Genomic DNA, 20,418 nt, shown 5'->3' on the forward strand with positions numbered 1-20,418 from the left:
GAGACGCCCGGTGGGTAGTTGTCTTTCGAGGCGGTAAGGAAGGGGAGGAGCCATGTCTCAGGAGCACAGCGTAGGGTTTGCTCTGACTTAAACGCCAGTGTTTCCATTTAAAAGGATCCTGGTTGGCCAGGCGGAAAGAGAGACCTTGTGGATGGAATCTTGGCCAATCAAAATAGAATCATAGAAGTGTGGAGTTGCTAGCCATGTATTCTAGCTCCCTGCAATGCAGGAATCATGGCGGAAAAATCCCATGGCCACCCAAGCTTTGTAAACCACTGAGCCTAGGGCTTGCCGATCGGAAGGTCGGCGGTTCGAATCCCCGTGACGGGGTGAGCTCCCATTGCTCAGTCCCTGCTCCTGCCCACCTAGCAGTTCAAAAGCACGTCAAAGTGCAAGTAGATAAATAGGTACCACTCTGGCAGGAAGGTAAACGGCATTTCCGTGCGCTGCTCTGGTTCTGGTTAAGGACCTGAACCAATTGATTCAAATTACAAGGAAGGAGATTCTGGTACCAAACATTCTAACATCCTTTTGACAGTCTGCTTTGCCGTGGAATGGACCCCCTTGGAATGGACTCTCCTTCATTGGAGGTCTCTATCTCAGGAAAGCTTTAGAGCAGTCTTTCTCAACCTGTGGGTCCCCAGATGTTGTTGAACTACAACTCCCACCACCCCTAGCTAGCAAGGCCAGAGCTCAGGGATGTTGGGCGTTGTAGTCCAACAACATCTAGGGACCCACAGCTTGAGAACCGCTGCTTTAGAGGGTTGGACTAGATGACACTTTTGCAATTCTATGATTGCAAATTATGCTTTTTATTGTTTCAAGGAATGAAGACTGGATTTGTTGGTTGAGCTTTGATTGTGTGTGTGTTTTTTTTAAAAAAAGGAAAAAGGGAGGAGGGGAGAAGGACGCCTCTCTGAAGAATGCAGCTATTGAGCACTACTAATACCAACCCAAGGCAAAGCAGAACTCCCCTTCTAAAGCCTCGAGGCTCACAATAAATAGCATTCATCTTAGCTCCTGGTTCTGATCTTGTAAAGGCGAACTCATGCATGCACAACATGATAGGCCATGTCACGCCTCACAGCCTTTCTCAGCGCTGTCATCCCATACATCTTTTATAAGCCGAAGAGTGCAGCTCTGCCTCACAAGGTATCCCGTTTGCAATGGCTCTGTGGCGTGGGGTGTTTGTGTGTGTGTGAGAGAGAAGAAGAAATTCTTAACATTTCTGAAAATAAAATGTTGTGCTGCTTTCAGGTGTTTATTAAGTAGATTGCTTTCCTTTTGATCTTCTCCCGTTTATATTTCTTTGCAAGGATATGCATTATTATTATTATTATTATTATTATTATTATTATTATTATTATTATACCTCTGGTTGCGAACGGGATCCATTCCAGATCCCGTTCGCAACATGAGCAGAACGCAACCCGCGTCTGCACATGTGCGGGGCATGATTCACCGCTTCTGCTCATGACGTCATTTTGAGTGTTTGTGCATGCGCAAGCGGCGAAACCCAGAAGTAACCCTTTCTGGTACTTCCAGGTTGCCGCGGGACGCAACCTGAAAAGATTTAACCTGAAGCAAACATAACAAGAGGTATGACTGTGTTATTATTAATCACCTAAGAATATGGCCTGATGTCACTACAGCCCACTTTGTCCCACCAAACAGCTTCTCTGTTTGCCTTGGTGAATGAATTCATTATGTTCTTCCGTGTTTTAAAACCTGCACAACAACTTACCTGGGCATCTTATCTATTTTTTTTATTTGATTTAATGCTCAGCAAAAGCTGCATCAAAACAATTGAGCCAGCAGTCTAAGTACATTAACCCACAACGGCATGGCAGCAGCAAATCAGCAGCTGATTTATGTGAGAAAGGTGATCTAGTCAGTTGGGCCACCTTAGGCAGAGTATTCCACAAGGAGGGCACCAGTACAGAGAAGATCTTGCAGTCACTCCTTCTTTTCCCTCAACCCCAGGCACCAGGGGCTTGCTTCCACATTGCTTTAATAACTCCAGATGAAATGGCATTTTAACTTCTCTTGAAATTCCTTAGCTGTTTCTCTTGAGACCCCAGGGCTTCCCAATTACGTTCTACTGGCTCCCAGTGAATCACACTTGAGCGTCGGGAAATGCTTTTCCTCCTGTGTCACAAACACATTCCTCCCCGCTTCACACAAATGAAACACAGTTAGGCCTTTCCGCATGGCTATCCTTGTTTTGTCTCTCCCTCCCGCCCCAGTTCACCAAAGAGCAGAGATCTCTTACTGGAATTTCTGTTGGCCAAACCTCGCAGCTGCCACTCCCTCCAAGGTCTAGTTGAATATTCTGGGTTGAATATCCTTGCCTCTATCAAGGCCCTTGACATACTTTTATGTGGACGGTTTATCTTTGTCTGGTTGCTTAGCCATAACATTACCTTGGATGTACATCCATGAAATGTCCTGGAAAAGACAGTGGGAAGTAATTGGCAGCAACAAGGGTCAGGCTAGGCTGAATGTGTGGTTAATGAGGGTCTTTTAAACGCCTGCATCTGCAACATTACATTGCTTGAGTAAAGGTAGGTAAAGGGACCCCTGACAGTTAAGTCCAGTCGCAGACGACTCTGGGGTTGCGTCGCTCATCTTGCTGTACTGGCCGAGGGAGGCGGCGTTTGTCCACAGACAGTTTTTCCGGGCCATGACTAAGCCGCTTCTGGTGAACCAGAGCAGCGCACAGAAACGCCGTTTACCTTCCCGCCAGAGTGGTACCTATTTATCTACTTGCACTTTGTTGTGCTTTCGAACTGCTAGGTTGGCAGGAGCAGGAACCGAGCAATGGGAGCTCACCCCGTCGCGGGGATTCGAATCGCCGACCTTCTGATTGGCAAGCCCGAGGCTCTGTGGTTTAGACCACAGCACCACCTGCATCCCTTGAGTAGCAGAAGACAAATGCAGTTTGGAGAAGTGAGCCACCTCCACTGCCGTTCTGTTTGCCCATTTGCCGCCTCACGTTGCAATGCCCTCTGCAATCAAACTCAAGGTTTGTTGTGGGCAGCATGGCTTCCCACCCATATTCTCATGCCAGGGCTAGTCCATGTGGTCTACCACTCCCATCAGCATAGCCTGTGGATGGGGATGATGGGAGTCGTAGCACAACATTGCCTACCACCTTGTTCAACTCCTCTTGTAGTGTCTCTCCATTGCCTCAAGGAAAAGACCTGTCTCAGCCCTGATAGCTGAGATTTATTTTGTGCTGGAGATGTCAGAGATTGAACCTAGGATGTTTAGCAAACAGTACTTTGAGAGCTACATTAGTAATAATAATAATAATTTATTACTTATACCCTACCCATCTGGCTGGGTCTCCCTAGCCACTCTGGGCAGCCTCCAACAGGAGATCGAAAATACATTAAAACATCAGTCATTAAACAACTTCCTTAACAGGGCTGCCTTCAGATGTCTTCTAAACGTCAGATAGTTGTTTATTCCTTTGAAATCTGATGGGAGGGCGTTCCAAAAGGCGAGTGCCACTACCAAGAAGGCCCTCTGCCTGGTTCCCTGTAGCTTTCCCTCTTGTAGGGAGGGAACTGCCAGAAGGCCCTCGGAGCTGGACCTCAGTGTCCGGTCTCAACGATGGGAGTGGAGATGCTCCTTCAGGTATACTAGGCCGAGGCCGTTCAAGGCTTTAAAGGTAATTAGGGGAAATTACTTTTAAAGCAACAAATAAATAAATAGAATCATAGAATCATAGAATCATAGAATCATAGAGTTGGAAGAGACCACAAGGGCCATCGAGTCCAACCCCCTGCCAAGCAGGAAACACCATCAGAGCACTCCTGACATATGGTTGTCAAGCCTCTGCTTAAAGACCTCCAAAGAAGGAGACTCCACCACACTCCTTGGCAGCAAATTCCACTGTCGAACAGCTCTTACTGTCAGGAAGTTCTTCCTAATGTTTAGGTGGAATCTTCTTTCTTGTAGTTTGGATCCATTGCTCCGTGTCCGCTTCTCTGGAGCAGCAGAAAACAACCTTTCTCCCTCCTCTATGTGACATCCTTTTATATATTTGAACATGGCTATCATATCACCCCTTAACCTCCTCTTCTCCAGGCTAAACATGCCCAGCTCCCTTAGCCGTTCCTCATAAGGCATCGTTTCCAGGCCTTTGACCATTTTGGTTGCCCTCCTCTGGACACGTTCCAGTTTGTCAGTGTCCTTCTTGAATTGTGGTGCCCAGAACTGGACACAGTACTCCAGGTGTGGTCTGACCAGAGCAGAATACAGTGGCACTATTACTTCCCTTGATCTAGATGCTATACTCCTATTGATGCAGCCCAGAATTGCATTGGCTTTTTTAGCTGCCGCGTCACACTGTTGGCTCATGTCAAGTTTGTGGTCAAATAGTTCCTCCCCTTAAAAAAAAAATATGAATCATATATAGGAACATAGGAAGCTGCCTTATACGAAACCATTGGTCTGTCCACACTAAGGATAGACAATATGGTGCCCTGCAGATAATATTGGACTACAACTCCTGCCAGCCTCAAGCAACATGGACTACACTGAGGGATGATGGGAGTTGTAGTCCAACAACAGCTGGAGAGCACCACATTAGCAACCCCTTGTCTACAGCTCTCCAGGATTTCGGGCAAGGGTCTCTCCTAGTCCTACCTGGAGATACTGGGGATCAGGAGTGCCAGCTTGGCTCCACGACCATGGGTGCCTGGGGTGCCATGCAGTGTGAATGTGAAATTTGTGGGTGCCTGGACCCTTCATGGGGAATTTTGTGGGTGCTCAGGCAGCCAAGGCCCCAGAGAGTTGGCACCTATTGAACCTGCTAAATTCTTCATGCAAAGCATATACTGTACTGAGCTATGGCCATAGCACAACAGCACAATGAAACGATCTAGCAGACATCTTGTCAGGAAGATCCTAGAGGAGCTTGCCAGAATGGAGAGCTGAGAGATTGGGGTGTTAGTTAAGCCATGACAGGACCCAGCGAAATTGTCTCCACGTTATAAATGTTGAGCCGGCGAAAGGTACATCTCATTCAAGATCTAATATCCCTAATGCACTCTGACAGCAGCAAATTCATTCCACCTTCAAAAAAATAAATGAAAAGGCTTAAATGAAAAGTGGTGTTAAAAGCTGAGCGTGTGCAAGGGAGAGGGAAAGTGTTGATGCTGAACAGCAAGTCCAATGTGGCGTGGCAATTGGAATCAAAAGATTCCAGGATTCCCAGTGTTCCTGGGCATCGGCCATTCTGAAAACCACTCGGCTTTGCCTGCCTTGATCAGGAGACTATCCAATTAAGGGCAGGACTGCTAGGCAAGACAATATGACTCTGAACATCATAATGGCCGCCACCTACAAGGGGAGGAATCAAAGGCTGCTTCAGAGTCAGGCTGAATCAGGGCAGAGTCGCAGCTTGTGGACATTTCTTTAATAATCTCTGGGAAGCACCATTCATGGGCTAAAAGTGGCACCATGCTTGGACCACGGTAGCAGAATGAAAAGGGTCTGGTTTTAACGAAATGTGGCAGAGAACAATGGGATATTCTTTTCCTGGCAGCTCAAAAAGTTGGATGCTGAATTCTTGCAAAAACTCCAGCTGATTAATAATGTGGAGAAATGTTGCTGTAGTGGTTCAGTTCCTTACCAAATAAATAAGTAAGTAAAAGAGAGTTCAACCTTTGGTTCATGTTGATCAGCAATGTAGGAAAGTTGGTTTGTTTGTTTTTAAAGATATCATTAATGTATTTATCAAAGATGTCCATTCCATATTTCTATAAGAACTCCTTGCGTTGATCTGCTGTGAAAATCGAACATGCAGGGATCAGAAAATGATTAAAGCAAATAAATCCTACCCCAAAACTGAAAGCTGCATGGTAATAATAGAAACAGCAGACCCCCAATTCACCCCCCCCCATATGCCCAACGAAATAAGATGATCTCATCCCATTTCCCAAATATCACAGTGGGCCAGACCAGATACACCCCCCTTGGTCTGAGTTTCCACAGAGTTGGCACTACCAGAGAGAAGGAATTTTGGACACCCTCCCATGTGATAACAAAAGCCCTATTCAGACCTTTCACACGAGGAACCTACACATGGCGAAAGTGTGTAGGACATTAGTAGGCAAACTAAGGCCTGGGGGCCAGATCCGGCCCAATCGCCTTCTTAATCCGGCCCACGGACGATCTGGGAATCAGCGTGTTTTTACATAAGTAGAATGTGTCCTTTTATTTAAAATGCATCTCTGGGTTATTTGTGGGGCATAGGAATTCGTTCTTCTTCTTCAAAATATAGTCCGGCCCCCCACAAGGTCTGAGGGACAGTGGACTGGCCCCCTGTTGAAAAAGTTTGCTGACCCCTGGCGTAGGAGAACCACATTCTTTTTTTATATATATAAATTTTTTATTGATTTTACAGAATTTTAAAGAACAAACAAACACTTAAAAAGACATACAAACACGTATAATTTCATAACATTTTTTCATAAACCTCTTTTCTGAGACTCCCCCATACCCCCCCTTTCTGCATCCCAATGTCCATAATTTTACAGCAACTCCCAATTGTTGCTTTCCAACCTCTGTCATCTTAGTCTTCTCTATGATCTGACCTTATATCACTGTATCCCTTTATTCCTAAAAACCACAACACTCTAACATTCAACAAGTTTATAATAGTCCTTAAGATAACTTTTGAATTTTCTCCATTCTTCTTCCACCGTCTCTTTTCCTTGGTCACGGATTCTGCCTGTCATCTCGGCCAGTGTCATATAGTCCATCACTTTCATCTGCCATTCTTCCAGAGTGGGTAGATCTTGTGTCTTCCAATACTTTGCGATGAGTATTCTTGCTGCTGTCGTAGCATACATAAGGAATGTTCTATCCCTCTAGGAGAACCACATTCTGTCCATGCCCCCAAACATCTTGTGTTGGTGCAGACTTCTGTCGAGACATAGGCTTTTCCAATGAAAATGTCTGTTCTGCCCTATATTCACCACACGCATCGCTGTTTCTCTTCTGCTGCAGTTCACCTCCCAGCGAAAATCCACCTTGCTTTTTTTCTGTAATGAAATTGCAATTACGTTGTCAGTATGTTATTCTGCCCCATTCATTTCTGTGCAAAGGAAACCAGTGGAAATGGGGGTGGTTGAGAATGTAATCGATTACATAATGTTTGCAGACTGAAAGCAACAGCAATAGTATGCATTGATCGTATTCGCTGATGCCATTTCTGATCCCGTTTCCATCTCTGGAGGTGTGGCCAGTGCCGTGCAGGATGTATGGGGAGGGTCCAGAACGGTTTTGGGGTTGTTTATTTATTGTTTATAGGACTTATTACTTGCTCTTCACTATAAAGTTGCAAAGCAAGTTTCAACAAAATATAAGACAGTTATGCAAGCTCATAAAGCAAGGCACAGGTATAAAAACAAGTAAAACTGTTCCAGTCAACAGAGCAGTACAGATTTAGCCAAAGAGGTGGGCCCCACAAAACAAAATACTCGTATCTTTTATATTGTGATTTTATGTTGCAAACCTCAGTGAGATATATGGATGAAAGGCAGGAAGCAAATTCAAACAACAACAACAACAGCAACAACAACAACTGGCCAAGGCCAGCCTAAAGAGGATATGTAGTGAAGGAGCCAGTCTTTTAGATATTTGGGGCTGTAGCTGTTCAGGGATTTAATTCCCCCCCCCCAATAATATTTATTATTTTTCATACCAAAACATAACAAAAGAGAGAGTAAACAATAATAAAAGAAAAAGAAAAAAACGAAAAGAAGAAAGAAGAAAGAATATGAAACATAAAATACATCAAATCACCACATAAACTAAAACTTAATTAATTAATTAAAATCCATCTTCATAAACATATTACTTGGCTTCCTCTAATCTCTTCCATCTGAATTTCTTGGTAATTATATATAGCAGTTTCCAATATCATTATTTCATAAAACCATATCACAGCCATAATCATATTTCCTAACTTTTCTTATTGTACATTTTCTTATTTATTTAATCCTAATTTAGTCCTAGGCCTAATTAATTCTTTCAAGGGGGGTTACATATCTTTAATATTACAATATTTATTCAAATAGTCTTTAAATTTCTTCCAGTCTTCTTGGTGTTCCTCTTCTTTCTGGTCGCGGATTCTCCCGGTGAGATCATCCAGCTCCATAAACTCCCATCATCTTCACCTGCCATTCTTCTACTGTTGGTAGTTCTTGTGTTTTCCATTTTTTGGCTAGTAAAATCCGTGCAGCAGTTGCGGCATACAAAAATACTTTTACATCTTTTGCGGGCAGTAGCTGTACAGGGATTTAAACAGTGTGAGCACTTTGAATTGGGCCCAGAAATTGGTCGCTATTGCAATTGTTTTGAAACAGGGGGCATGCATGGTCGAAATGGAACCCCAACCAGTAATTTGGCTACGGCATTTTGGAGCAGTCGACATTTCCAAATCATCTTCATGTTCCACTGCCCCCTTCTCAATATATAGGTAATTTGCATGAAATATACTCAAATATGGCTAATCACAATGGAAAACAAAACCACTCAACTTCTCTTCTGAGTTCTGCTACCAGCACAACCCACTAATTGTATCTTACTGCAATTTTTAGAATCTAATGTTTTATGGCTGGGTGCTTTTACAGCAGCGTTGCTGAGTTCAAAGGAATTTTACTGCAGTTTTACAGCATCAGGTTCACTGTGTGTGTGTATGTTTCTATGTATAATATATAGAATATATTCAGGCAGGAGTTGCTGAATAATCAGCTCAGGGATGCAGGAGTTTGAGTTAAGCCCAAAAGGCAAAGCTGAGAGACAGCCAAAATCGGAGCCAGTATAAACTCCCCCACTGGATTCTCCCTGAAATTTTTGTAAGTACTAAATTATGTTAGGTTCACCACAGGAATGTCTTGATGTCCTGCTATTCCCACAACACAATGCTCAAAACCCAGGCCTCGCCTTGTAACTATGCAAGAGGATGCGGTAGCAATGTTCTGAATTTGTGCCACTTCTGACTGCAGGCGGGAAAATGGCATTTGGGTAAAAAAACAACCCACTACCTCCTGCTGCTGCAAATCTGAAACAAATAAAAAAAAACCCATACTACATCAGTAATTATTGCAATTATTTCCTGCTGACTCTTTTAACTTTCTGCTAGCAGAAAGTTGGTGTTTTAATGGGGTGGGGGGGGTAAAGGGACCCCTGACCATTAGGTCCAGTCGTGACCGACTCTGGGGTTGCGGTGCTCATCTTGCTTTATTGGCTGAGGGAGCTGGCGTACAGCTTCCGGGTCATGTGGCCAGCATGACTAAGCCGCTTCTGGCGAACCAGAGCAGCGCACGGAAATGCCGTTTACCTTCCCGCTGGAGCAGTACCTATTTATCTACTTGCACTGGTGTGCTTTCGAACTGCTAGGTGGGCAGGAGCTGGGACCGAACAACAGGAGCTCACCCCATTGCAGGGATTCGAACCGCTGATCTTCTGATCAGCAAGTCCTAGGCTCTGTGGTTTAACCCACAGCGCCACCTGCGTCCCTTGTGTGTTAACATAAGGGAATATTCCAATGTGTGTTTCTTCTCATGAAGTGGTATAGTCTACTGTCTCCGGAGGGCTCTACCAGTTCATCCTCACTTCAGCCTCCCTACCTGCCCTTTTACATTCTTAATTTCAGTTAAGCTTTCTAGACTGAACAAGCCTCAAATTCTTGATTAGCCTTTCCTTGCTGGAGTAGCTTATCTGCAAGCAAAGGTCAGTGTGTGTGGAGATGTTTTATTTAAGGGAGGGAAGATATAAAGGGGAAATGTGAAGGTTTATGGAGGGGAAGAGGAATGGAGGAACATTTATCACTCATAACTTGAAAGAAGTTGGCTGTATAGGAAAGAAAATGGCATCTGTATGTGTATTCGGTTTGAATTATTTTATATATGTGCTGTTGTTTGTTTTAAATTGTTTTGCATTTATATATGCTTGTGTGTTTAATTGTTTTTATGTGTGGAAACATTCATTGCTGTTTTTATATCTGCAATTATTTTGTTTTTATTGTATTGCTTCGGGATGCCTCATGGGAATAATAATAATAATAATAATAATAATAATAATAATAATAATAATAATAATAATAATAGTGTTGTGTACAAACAAGGCCAGCACATAAGCGTAAATGCAGGGCATATGAGAGGAAGGAGGAGCCCCATTCATGAGACATTGGCTCTCACCCTCTGGTGCCTAAATGAAGCCTCCATGAACAGCAGAGGCTGAGGACAGAAAACATTTGATAACAGTTATCTTCATTTCTTGTTTGTGGGTAGCCAAAGGTGTCTGGTTAGTCACTACAGTGGTACCTCGGGTTAAGAACCTAATTCGTTCTGGAGGTCGGTTCTTAACCTGAAACTGTTCTTAACTTGAGGTACCACTTTAGCTAATGGGGCCTCCTGCTGCTGCCGCCGCGCCGCTAGAGCCCGATTTCTGTTCTCATCCTGAAGCAAAGTTCTTAACCCGAGGTACTATTTCTGGGTTAGCGGAGTCTGTAGTCTGAAGCGTATGTAACCTGAAGCGTCTGTAACCCGAGGTACCACTGTATTTAGAACTGACCTTCAGGTTGGATCTAGTCAAGCTTTGCTTTTGGTTTTGAAACAAAGATAACACAGATGAGCAAAGATGCAGATGGATGGTGCTTTTGTTAAGGTTCCTGCATTGCAGGGGATTGGACTAGATGACCCTCAGTGACCCTTCCAGCTCTACAGTTCTGTGATTCTGTGCATGGTTCTAGAAAAGCACTGAAGTTTCAACATTCATCTGCTGTGCAATGAAACAAGAGCCTCTGTATGGCACCAATTTCATTAGGTTCACTGCCTACCCCTACCCAGTCATTTTAAGAAATGCAAATGAGCCATATATCACGTCATCCCCCCCTCCCCCTGCCTACCTGCCCTTCTCAGAGTCTTCTGCTTCCGCTTGCTGTTAGCCAGTTGTGTGTTGGCTTCATGGAACTTTCTTTTGCATGCTGCTAAATCCTTTGTTGCAATATCCTTGCAGGGAAAAAAGGTGGCTGGTGCCATTCCAGTTTGCGATGCAATGGTATTACATTCCTGTATATTGGCATTAGCACTGAATTTGTTGAGTGGGTATTAACCGTTTTCTGAGTAGGATTAACAAATGGAATAAACCCGTATATGGTTGCAATTGGGAAGGTAGCTGATTTCCTCCAGCTACAAGTTAACCACCACCAAACAAATCCCATATAATGTCCCTGTTATTTGTAAAAAAAAAAAAAAAAGCTTAGCAGGAGCTTAGGTTTGAACATAGAATTTAACCAACATACTAACGTTTTGTTTTGTTTTTAGCTCATCATTTGCTAAGAATTTCTTTCAACCATCCAATTCAGGCATGGGGAACCTGTAGCCCTTGAGGTGTTTCTGAAACACAACTCCCATAATCTCATGCTGGCTGGGGCTGATGGGAGTCATAGTCCAAAATGTCTGGGAGACACTTGATTGGGGAAGACTGGTTTCATGCAATTAATGAACTCATGTGTCCCTTCTCTGATTTGGATGAAGTGCCAGGCAATCCTTCTCCTCCTTCCAGGCTTTCTACTTCCCATACATCAGAGATGGGGAACCCATGGCTCTCCAGATGTTCTGAACTACAATTCCCATCATTCTTCACCATTGACCATAGTGAGTAGGTCTGATGGAAGTTGGAATCCAACAATATTGGGGAAAGATGTTCCATATTATCCTGTCCAATTACTGTGCTCTTATTCTAAGCTTCTGCTTTGAATAAATAGGACAAAACTGCACACTGATCACAGGATATGCACCAAAGCCAGCAAGCCCGCATCTAGTTATTCCTCCTCTCCTCATCATGGAATATCAGACTGCGCATTTCGTAGAATCATAGATTTGCAGAGTATGCAGTTGTCCTGTTCTAGTCCCAAGGAGGAGCCTATGGAACAGTGGAGCCTGGAGAGGGCCTTGGTTGTTTCAGAACCACGGACAGTTCCAAGCAAGGCAAATGCTCCAACAAGAACTATAGTTGGACCAAAACCTTTTGTGCCTCTTGTCTTCCCTCCACTTCTCCCATGCTCCACCACCTTCCTTGGACATCTTGAGGAGCCAATGTTCTAGCTTGAAGTCACATGCTTTTCCTTCACTCCGTGGCCTCCATGGGAAAGTGAAGTAGCGTCCCTGCTTTGTATGCAGAAGGTCCCAGTTTCAATCCCTGGCATGCCCAGGTAGGACTAGGAGAGATCCCTGTCTGAAATCCCAGAGAGCAGCTTCCAGTCCGTGTGGACATTGCTAAGCTAGATGGACCAACTGTGTAACTTTTCAGCCTCTTCATTGATGGCTCCGACCTGGTGGAATGCTCTGTCCCATGAGACTAGGGCCCTTCAGGATTTAATCTCCATCCATCAGGCCTGTAAGACAGAGCTATTCTGCCTGGCCTTTAATTTGAATTCAGCCTGATCTTTTATTTCCCTTCTCTTCCCTCCCCCTCCCCTTTTATGAAGATTACCCGCTCTGAGACCCCACAACTAATTCTCCCCTGGCCTCCTTGCTGGCCCAAGTAGGACCAATTCAGCCAGCTAGCCCTGGGGATTATCTAATGCTTATTTCCCCTAAATTGATTTCTGAACTTTGAATTTTATTGTTATTCATGTTTTTATACTGTATTTTATGCTGCTTCTACAATTAAGTGTTTTAAATTTGTTGTTAGCCGCCCTAAGCCCGGTTTTCTGAACCGGGAAGGGCGGGGTATATATATAAAAATATTTATTTATTGTTTATAACTCAGTATAAAGCAACTTCCTGTGTTCATCCCACCTGGTGAGTTGCCTGAACTGTTGGCCTGGTGAGGTTGTTTGAGATTGTGCTCAGTTCCTCTGGCTAAGGGAAAGGCCCCTATGAAGGTCCTGTCTCCAGGTCTATGGGCTCTTCTACTGTGAGATCCAGTTCAGCAACCTCCTGCCCTGCCTGCCAGCCCCGAGATCAGTGGGCCACAGATCCACAGTATCAGGCTCAAAGGGAGGAACTTCATTTAATTCCTCAGCCATTGGCCTTGTAGCCTTTGATTTGACATGCTGGACTGAAGAGCCCACATTATTGTTTGCCAATGGAAATGTGAAACTGTGCAGTGCCACATGTTTCCTTAAGAAGACTTTTGGCAGATGCACACCATGCATTTAAAGCATTTAAAGAGAATCCTGGGAACTGTAGTTCCCCCCCACAGGGCTAAATTCCCAGTGTCCTTAACAAACTATTGTTTCCTAGTATTTTTTGGGAGGAAGTCAGGTTTTTAGATGTGCATATATGTATGGTGCAGGTGGTTTGGGGGTCTAGATCGGGTGGGGATGGGGAGTTGACACGGCGTCATGCTCAGCACCATGTCATGTTTTGCCTGTATTTTCTCAGGTTCAGAGGGAATATCATCATATCTGTTTCCTTGGCTTGTTTGTTTTTTTAAAAAAAAATTGGAATCGCCAAACAGCATGGAGGCCACCACAGAAAACCTTATGCTAATGAATGTTGACATCAGTAAACAACATAATGTGATAAATTTTCCAGCAGTGACACTTATTTCTGAGGGTGAATGGCCTTTGGTTCAGATCCATCATGGGATAGCATATCACTCTTGCTGTCCCCCTCCGGTAATTAGCTTTGTTTTAAGATAGCGGCGAAGGTGTATTAAAGAAATGAGCACAATTCAACACAGAATGAAAAGGGTTGTTCTCGCTTTACCTTATCCTCCCTTGTAATTTTTTTTTAGTGTCTGCATTAAAAAAGATTTTGAATGCAACGGACTGTGATGAAGCTTGAGGCATTTATATCCTCCCCCCCCCTCTAATATTGATGCAGCGGCAGCCGTTATCCTAGATTCCAGTGTTTGATGGCATTATAAGTAATTAATTAACCAGCATCACACAGAGGTTGGCTGTCCTTTTAAATTACTGCCAGCGAGCAAAGGAGTATTGGATATCCATATTGGATGAGGACGGAAGTCTTGAAAGCAATAACAACAACAAAAATACTTTCAAAGGTTATCCATACTTGGCGGTTGTTGCTCAATCTCCCCTTTCCACTCATTAGCCACAGTGTTAAACATTGGACAATTTTCATTTTTCCGTGGGTGTCAGTGAGTTCACGTCGCAAACGTGAACATAAGGCTGGAGTGAGGACTCTTGCAGTTAACGTAAGAAGAGCCTGGAGGTATCAGTGAAAAGAACCACCCCACTCCCTACAGTGACCAACCAGATGCCTGCAGGAATCCCTCTTCCCTCCGCATTTGTTTTTCCTTTTGTGCTGTGTAAGGGATGCCTGTGGGAAGACCAACAGAAAATGAGGGCATTAGCAGGCATCCTAAGGGATGTGTGTTCTGCTCGCTTCCTTCCTTTCCTCTCCCGCGCAAATATCGCCTTCCCTTGCCAGCCTTCGTCATCATTTTGTTCTACATCTACACCAGCGCTAACCAGTGTTAATGCTAACGGGGGTTCTTCTCTTTTTGTTAAAAAAAACTTTTTTATTCTAAATTAAAACAAAACATATTATCCAGAAATATATCATCCTTATTTCCCCCCATTTTTCCTTATGTTTCCCTCCCCTTATGGTTTTGACTTTTAAAATGAGGCTGCATTTTAAATTGCATTTTAACCTGTATTTTAATTTTCTTTTCTTTTCTTTTTTTTCTTACTATGTTTTTACTGAAATTTCATTGATGTTAGCTGCCCTGGGCCCGGCTCTGGCTGGGGAGAGCTGGGTATAAATAAAAAAAATTATTATTATTATTATTATTATTATTATTATTATTATTATTATTATTATTTTATTTTATTTCTTGCATTTATATCCCACCTCTTTCTCCAAGGAGCTCGAGTTTCATTGGAGGTTTCTAAGCAGAGGGTGGATGGCCATCTGTCATGGATGCTTTAGTTGAAATTTCTGCATTGCAGGGGGTTGCACTCAGTGACTGTTGGGGTCTCTTCCAACTCTACTATTCTGTGATTCTAAGGTGGGTTACATAGTTATCCCCCTCCTTCTTTAATCCCCACAAGGTTGGTTGGGCTGAGAAGCAGGGACGGGCCAAGGTCACCCAATGAGTTTCATGGCTGTGTGGGGATTTGAACCCTGCTCTCCCAGCTCCCAGTCCAACGCTCCAGCCGCTACACCACACTAGTGAGCTCAGTGAATTCAGGAGAGGGTGAAGATCCTTGCTGAGCCATTCCTGACCAGTCTCTGTGCGTTGCCCTTATTTAAATGTTCCTAGATACGTTTGCAGACCAAAATGTGTCCTGGCCTCCTCATTGAGGACATATTGTCTCCTGTGCACCTCCAATAAGACGTCGACCAGAGCAGCTTTCTAAATTGGATAATCCCATTTGCTGCATGCGTTGCCAGAGGCGATCTTTAAATGGCATGAGTGAAAGTTGGCATCTTTGAAAATCCTGGATTGCAGGGGGCTTGGGGAGAGAGGCTGAACTGCAAAGGGTCAGCTTGAGCGTGGAAGGTACACCAGCAGCTGCTTGGAGCAGCAATATATACTTAAAGGTACTAATGATATAGAATGCAGGGCAGTCAGAGAGGGGCATGCGTAACACAGCCATAGAGAATAGCTACAACTCTCAGATCTCGCTTTTGTGTCCACGAGGGACCCATTTTGTTAGAAAGAAACAGATATTTTCCACAAGGCCTGAATGGAAACAGTGTACAAGCAAGATGACCACTGTTCTGTGAGTCGACCGGAGGGAACCACCAGTTCAGTGACGACTTGGTTTACATTTGGACGGTTGGGCTTTCCTGGGACTAAATGATACGGGGACTTTGGATGAACCTAATTGATTGTCCAAGGCTTCCGGCTTTTGTTCTGCATTTGACTGTATCGTTGAATGTGGTTTTCACTGGTTATATTTGCACAAAGCGGTTACAATATATTGTGGCCACCCAGGGTGACGGAAGGTGGTCTAGGAATCTCGTGAATAAGTAATGAAATAAAATCATATTCTGGCAGGCAGGATACATGTAGTGTGGCATTCAGAGTTTTGAAATCGCCTGCGTTTGTTTTGAAAAGGTTCTAGCATTTTTCTTGGCTTGGAAAAAAAATTGTTTAGGTTTGCACACTTCGATCCACAGTTATAAGCAAACTAGATGAAGTGTTTTGCTTCTAATCTTGGGTCTACTGATGGGGGCTCCCCCCCCCCCGCCTAATTAATGGTCTTAAGTAGAAAAACATGCATTTTTTTTTAAAAAAGCTTATTACAGGTATATAAAAAAAGCTTTTGTTATTGGTGCTGCTAAGTAAAAAATATATGAATTGCAGGGATTGAACTTGGAATATCTTTCAAGAGACCAGCTCCCCTTCCTCTGTGGCTACAACCAGTGGTTTTTTTTGGAGGGGTGAAGGGGAAGCATACCCCTAAACAGTTTGTGAATCTTTCTACTTTTGCCCATTTACTGTGTTTATTTCCCCCGATTTGAACTATAAAATGGTGATTTTCTTGAGTCAAAATGAGAGTACCCCTAAACATTTTTTTAAGAGGAAAAAAAGCACTAGCTACAACGCAACACCTGTCTCCATCTCTGAAAATGCATTTTGTGTTTGCATGAAATTGACTAGATCTTTTTCTCCCTTGCTAATTTTCTGAAATAGCCAGTGCTCTGGATGAAAAGCCTTCTCTCTCTCTCTCTCTCTCTCTCTCTCTCTCTCTCTCTCTCTCTCTCTAGCTGGGAGGCTTTGATGCTTTTTAAGTCATCTTGGCCCAATGAGCCAGCAAAACCACCTTTTGAAAAATTAGAACAGCGCAGAGCAAACACAAGACAATCCACTGGAGGGCTTCTGGGCTGTGTAGAGGGATGCCTCTTGATTAAGTCCATTTACTTGAAATCTGAAAGTGCTATTGTACCAAGAATTAAGAATGAGAAGTAATTAAGAACCAAGGCTTCTTCCTCTCCATATATGTTTCTTTCATTCTTCCTCCCACCCCACCTCTATTTCTTTTCTTGAAATTCAGAATGACCCTGGAGTACTGGCACTCTTTAGGAAGAAAAAAAAAACCCCGTCTTTGTGCTAAGACTGTCCATGCAAAGGATTCTCTTACCTGGCTTCCTTGAATGTAAAGCGAGATGTTGTTCAGAGCACTTGCGAAGTGCTTTTCTGTAGGATGTGGAAGGGTGAGATTTGGGGGGCAGGAATTAAGTGTTTGAACAATGATTTTGTAATGCATTCCTAATAATGGAATTTGTATTCAGTGATGGAATGAGACTTTGTGCTGACCATTGGGAAATGGAATTTTTCCATGTGCCTGGAGCCCAACACTCCAACTTTTGTAAGGGAGCTTTTTCCAGAGGAAGAATTTTGAGGGGAATGAGACTCTGATGTACAGTTAGCAGCTATAGTTAAGTCAAAACTTAAACAGGTTGCAGGATTCCCCCCAAAATAGACCATAAATGGTTGTGAGGCTGAGCTCTGAATCAGGACGTCTCCAATTCATACTTTCCTTTTGTTGCAAGCTCACTGGGTAGCTTCTGGTGTGGCCATTTCTGCATCGCCAAAACAGAGGTCAAGAGAGGACACCGATTTGCATAACTTATTCAGTTGCTACGTAGAGAAGCAGGCTTAGAAATCATTACTGTAATTTAAAGTGAAATATAGGTCATTGCCGCGTGCAAGGCTGACCAGGCAAACTGAAGGCCTGCTCAATCTGCTGCCTGGGGGCGAAATGTTGATGGCCAGCCTCAAGGCCTCTGCTGCTCTTGCTAATGACCAAACTTGGACCACAGCATCTCTGAAACAGAGGGGCTTATCCTCGGACAACATTCTGCCCCAACTAGGCATTGTGGCAGGCATTTAATATTACAGATGGGTCAAAAAGGGGGGAAATCTAGATTAAATAATTGGAGAATACAGGCTGGGATTTTGATGTTGCGCATAAACAGCGCAAGTGTCTGTGTTTTGTTGTTGTTTAGTTGTTTAGTCATGTCCAACTTTTCGTGACCCCATGGACCAGAGCACGCCAGGCACTTCTGTCTTCCACTGCCTCCTGCAGTTTGGTCAAACTCATACTGGTAGCTTCAAGAACACTGTCCAACCATCTCGTCCTCTGTCATCCCCTTCTCCTTGTGCCCTCCATCTTTCCCAACATCAGGGTCTTTTCCAGGGAGTCTTCTCTTCTCATGAGGTGGCCAAAGTATTGGAGCCTCAGCTTCAGGATCTGTCCTTCCAGTGAGCACTCAAGGCTGATTTCCTTCAGAATGGAGAGGTTTGATCTTCTTGCAGTCCATGGGACTCTCAAGAGTCTCCTCCAGCACCATAATTCAAAAGCATCCATTCTTCGGCGATCAGCCTTCTTTATGGTCCAGCTCTCACTTCCATACATCACTACTGGGAAAACCATAGCTTTAACTATACGGACCTTTGTTGGCAAGGTGATGTCTCTAATTGTCTACATTTAGAACTGCTTTAATTTTCCCTTTGTTGATCTGCAAGCAATTGATCAAGCCGTAGTGGCCATTATCATCCATTGGTTGGCGTCCGTCTGTCTCAGGAGACAATGGAAGAGCGAGCCTTTGGGGGCGAAGTCAAACCTCTGGAGGGTTGCTCTCAAAGATGTACTTTCCCAAGTCCACATTCCCATCATGCATTGGCTAGTTGTTGATAAGGGGCTCAGGGCAGGCACCAGTTCAGCGTAAGGCCCACTGTGGTACATGGCAATTGCCCTAAGGCGCTCTTGTGTTATTGTTAAAGGGGTGAGTTGAGGGATGTTTTCTGCAGCTACCAGAATAAAACGGGTGCTGCAGGAATGCACATTAAGGTCTAGTCTGACTTTCCTCAAACTCAAATCTCCCACATGTATTGGATTCAGACTTTCATTATCCCTGACCATTAACCATACTGACTGGCTGAGGTTTGGGAACTGCTGCTGTACTGCAGAGGTAGCTAACATGAGGTGAGTAGCCAGAAATCATGGGATCTATAGCCAAACAGTAACTGCAGGACACAACAGTTTCTACCTCTGGCCTAGGGTTTGGACTTGGAGCCTGATATCCTTTGCATGCATTTCAGTTGCTGGCAGATACCCTGAGAGGTATGCGATTTATATCCCCATTTTGCCAGCTGAGGCATGAAACGTGAGGGATTCTGACTTGCCCGGAGCCGCTCAGTGACCCAGCAGCTGAGCTGGGATTTGAACCTCAGCTTCTCAGGTGCTACTGCGGCATGCGACACCCCCCCCCCCAAGATTACACTGACGCTGAGAGATGGGGTGCATGCATGCGTGCACTCACATGCATTGTAAAGGTTATTTTGTTTGAAGTACACACGGGCAACATGCTGATGAAACATGACAGTTTGGCTGCAGGGCCTTGCTTTCTGTTTAGGAAAATCGAGAGCGTCGCCTTGTTGTCCTTTCCTAGTAAAATAAGGTCATTAGCAATGCAGTGTGCACAGTTCCTTGCAGCAGTGGAATAAGCCCAAGGTGGAAGGCTGTGAGGGGGTGCTTAGTATTGTCCCAAATAGGTATCTCACACACAGAGCTGTTTTTCCTTGAAATCTTCCCTAGCCTAAACTCTGATATTCTCATTAATAATCCCTCAAGGGAATGCAGTGAGTCCGTTTTATCCACTGGGCTGCTGTATCTTCCTGCCCTCATCCATGTCTACATGGAAAGCTTCTGCAGGCATTCTAAGCTGTGCCTCCTTCTTCCAAAGGGCAAAGGCAAGACGTGGGCCGGTTGGCATCTTGGTCCTCCATGTGTGCAGCAAAAACAGGAAGCTTCCATAGGGACTGGAAGCAGAACAAAGAAAGGATGGGAGGGATGATAAGAAAGCACGTTTTGGGCCCTGCTGGTCCTTCTTCAGGGAAGTTCAGAGAACGTTAAGATGTGCTACCTATTTCTTAGGCTAGAAATAAGTTTGAGAACACGTAGCGTGTCTGAATTTTGAATCACTGTTTCACTAAAGATAGAGTTGCCATACGTACACCTCCCGGTATGCCCCACGGAGAGCCTCAAGGCCCATAAATAGCAACACCCTAGAGGACCCGGCCCCTAAGGAAGTTAGATTAGCTACAACCAGAGCCAGGGCCTTTTCAACACTGGCTCCGGCCTGGTGGAACGCTCTGCCTCATGAGACCAGGGCCCTGCAGGATCTTATTTCTTTCCGCAGGGCCTGTAAGACAGAGTTGTTCCACCTGGCCTTTGGCTTGGAGCCAATTTGATTCCCTCCCCCTCTTTCGTTTTTCCTTTCTCCTCCTGCAATGAGGCTATTTTAATGTTGTATTTTAATCTTGTTTTTAAGTTGTATTCATTCAACTTGTTTTTATTATTGCTTGTTAGCCGCCCTGAGCCTGGCCTTGGCTGGGGAGGGCAGGGTATACATAAAAATTATTATTGTTATTATAATTAATGTCCATTTTGGGAGGCTCGGG

The 20,418-nt window shown here is 44.2% G+C and overlaps 1 protein-coding gene across 30 annotated transcripts in view; it reads left to right on the top strand.

The window, feature by feature from the left end:
* The window catches only part of CELF2 (CUGBP Elav-like family member 2), a 552,082-nt gene that overhangs the window by 320,508 nt on the left and 211,156 nt on the right, over positions 1-20,418 (top strand). The gene's annotated exons all lie outside the window — the stretch shown is intronic.

The sequence above is a fragment of the Podarcis bocagei genome (genome assembly GCF_964188305.1).
Source record: "Podarcis bocagei genome assembly, chromosome: 10".
Classification (NCBI taxonomy): Eukaryota; Metazoa; Chordata; class Lepidosauria; order Squamata; family Lacertidae; genus Podarcis; species Podarcis bocagei.